We start from the raw sequence: 3,420 nt of genomic DNA, 5'->3' as shown, positions 1-3,420 counted from the left end.
ATATTATTGAGTATATGAGGTCTGACAATGAAGTTCGTGAATTTGTTGCAATGATGTTGCTAAACTTTTTTTATATCAGAGGGATTATTCATTATGAATTTGTACCAACCAGGCAGTTAACCAAGTTTACTATTTGGAAGTGCTGAAACAACTGCGTGAAAAAGTTAGACAACCTGAACTTTTCGCCAACAATTCATGGCTCTTGCATCATGGCAATGCACCAGCTCACACGGCACTGTCTGTGAAGGAGTTTTTAGCCAGTAAACAAAGAACTGTATTGAAACTTCCTCCCTACTCACCTGATCTGACCCCCATCAACTTTCTTTACACAAAGATGAAGGAAATATTGAAAGGAAGACATTTTGATGACATTCAGGACATCAACAGTAATATGATGACAGCTCTGATGGCCATCCCAGAAAAAGAGTTCCAAAATTGCTTTGAAGGGTAGACTAGGCCCTGGCATCGGTTCATAGCTTCCCAAGGAGAATACTTTGAAGGTGACCATAGTGATATTTAGCAATGAGGTATGTAGCACTTTTTCTTTTTCTTTCTTTTCTTTTTTTTTTGGTAACACTTTTTCTAGGATGAGTTCATGAACTTAATTGTCTGAACTTCATATTCCTTATGCTATATCCTACATCCCCATGACTGACTACTTTGTAACAATCCCTTTGTACTTCTTAATCCCTTTTCCTTTTTCACCCAATCACAACCCTCCTCCCTTCTGGCAACCATCAAAGTATTCTCTGTATTTATGAGTTTGTTTCTATCTTGTTCATTTGTTTATTTTGTTCTTTGGATTCCACACATCAGCGAAATCACATTGCATCTGTCTTTTGCTGTCTGATACCCTTCAGGTTCATCCATGCCGCCTCAGATGGCTGAGCAATATTCCATTGTATATACATACCACCGACTCTTTATTCATTCATTCATCCATCAACGGACACCAAGGATGCCTCCACATCTTGGCCATTGTAAACAATGCTGTAATTAACATATGGATGTACACATCCCCTCCAAGTAGCATTTTGGATTTCTTCAGATAATTACCCACAAGTGGGATTACTGGGTCCTTATTGTCTCTTGTTATAGCCTTTGTTTTAAAGTCGATTTTGTCTGGTATAAGTATTGCTTCAAGTTTAAGTATAAGTTTGTTTCAATTTTCATGAAATATCTTTTCCCCTTCCCTTTAATCTCAGTCTGTGTGTGTCTTTTTATTTGAAGTAAGGTTATTGTAGACAGCATATGTAAGGGTCTTATTTTCTTATCTATTCAGCCGCCCTATCTTTTGATTGGAGCATTTAATCCGTTGACATTTAAAGTAACTGTTGATAGCTATGTAGTTATTGCCATATGTATATTGCCATATTATGTATATATAATTTGTCTTAATAGAGTCCCTGTAACATTTCTTTCTTTTTTTTTTTTTAACAGTTCAGGCATTTAATTAGATTTTTCATAATTAATTTAGAACACCAGTTTGTGAGGATAAACCCCATTTGTGAGAGCAAACACAGAGCGGAGGTAGCCCTGGAGCTGAGGAACAGCTTTGATTTTTGGCAGAATTTGCGAGTCCACGGCTTTCTGATAAATTTTGCGCTGCTCTGTAATCTTGTATTTCTCTTTCTCTGTGTTGAAGATCTCGCCCTCCTGGTGTCTGGGCTTACACAGCTTCTTCTTCTTGAAGTAAGTATCAGTGAGACGTTTGGGGATCTTCACACCACTGATATCAATTTTGGTGGAAGTGACGATGACAAATTTCTGGTGTGTTCTACACAGAGGAACTCGATTGAGGGACAGAAGTCCAGTCACAAGCAGCAAGCCACTGCTCAGCTGCTTCAGGAAAACCACCCTCTTGCCTCTATGTCGCCCAGTGAGGATGATCAGAATGGTCCTGGGAGTGATGCTGGCCTGAAGTTTTCTCACGTGCTTTCTTGCCATGGCTCAACAGCTTTCTAGGCACATCTTCAGTAGGATAGTATCTAGGCATTTTGCGAACTTTAACCACTCGGGTGCCACCATTGTTGTCGCCACCAACTGGTGTTTTGACAGTAGCAAGAACCTTCCCCTTCCTTTTCTTTTCAATCCTGGATTTAGCTGCTGAATACTTCCTCTTGTACATGGCCTTTTGGGAATATACAGCTGATCGGGAACATCTGCCGATTCCTCTGATCAGGACAGGGTTTTGGCTGCAGTGGAGCTTCCCCTTTTTAGGCGTTTTGGTCTTGAGATTAGCCTTCTTAACTTTGCCACCAGCATCAGACTTCTTGGCTTCAGGTTTCTTCTCCTTAGTGTCCAGCTTCTCAGGTTTTTCACCCGCCATCTTGCAAGTTGGGAAAAAGCTAACATTTCTTATAGTACTGGTTTAGTGGGGAGGACCTTCTTTAGCTTTTTCTTATCTGGGAAGTTCTTTGTCCTTAATTCTAAATTTTAGATTGTCTGGGGAGGGTAATCTTGATTGTAGGTCCTTGCTTTTTATCACTTTGAGTATTTCCTGCCAATCTCTTCTGGCCTGCAAAGTTTCTGTTGAGAAATCAGCTGACAGTCTTATGGGAGCTCCCTTGTAGGTAACTAACTGCTTTGCTCTTGCTGCTTTTAAGATTCTCTCTTTGTCTTTAACCTTTGGCATTTTAATTGTCTTGGTGTGAGCCTGTTTGGTTTCATCTGGTTTGGGACTCTGTGCATCCTGGGCTTGAATATCCATTTCCTCCACCATTAGGGAAGTTTTCTGTCATTATTTCTTCAGATTGGTTTTTCAATCCCTTGCTCTCTCTCTTCTCCTGGTGCCCTTACAATGTGACTGTTGGTACGCTTGATATTGTTCCAGAGACCCCTTAAACTGTCCTCATTTTTTTGTATTCTTTTTTCTTTTTGCTGTTCTGTTTGGGTGTTTTCTGCTAACTTATCTTCTAAATTGCTAATTCTATCCTCACTTCATCTAACCTACTGTTGATTACCTTTAATGTATTCTTCATTTTAGTTATTGTAGTCTTTATTTTATTTTATTATTATTTTTAAAACTTATGAATTGTTTATTTCTGGAATTTTCCATTTAATATTTTCAGACTGGGTTGACTACAGGTAACTGAAAGCATGAAAAGCAAAATCACAAATAATGTGTGACTACTACTGTTCAGCATTTCAAAATTTGTAGAATACAACTAATGCAGTGCTTCAGGAAAAATTTTTTTTTTCTTATTTTATTTTATTTTATTTTTTATTTATTTTTTTAAATTAGTTTCAGGTGCACAAGACAGAGCAAAACTTAGACGTTTATCATTTACATCCCTCACACTGTGTGAACCCCCCTCCCCCCATCCACCATCCCCCTGTACGTTCCCAAAACCTCTCACCTTCCCCTTATCCCCACCCCCCCGCCCCTCTAGCAACCCTCTGTTTTTCCTCCATGTTTCC

At 39.1% G+C, this 3,420-nt stretch overlaps 1 pseudogene; it reads right to left on the bottom strand.

Moving 5' to 3' along the window:
• Positions 1-1,444: 1,444 nt before the first annotated feature.
• On the bottom strand, positions 1,445-2,329 carry LOC109452339 (large ribosomal subunit protein eL6 pseudogene; annotated as a pseudogene).
• Positions 2,330-3,420: the final 1,091 nt, after the last annotated feature.

The sequence above is a fragment of the Rhinolophus sinicus genome, chromosome 4 (assembly GCF_057876585.1).
Source record: "Rhinolophus sinicus isolate RSI-liver-muscle chromosome 4, RSI-T2T, whole genome shotgun sequence".
Lineage (NCBI taxonomy): Eukaryota > Metazoa > Chordata > Mammalia > Chiroptera > Rhinolophidae > Rhinolophus > Rhinolophus sinicus.
Note: the sequence above shows the minus strand (reverse complement) of the source record. Positions and strands in the feature narration are given on the sequence as shown.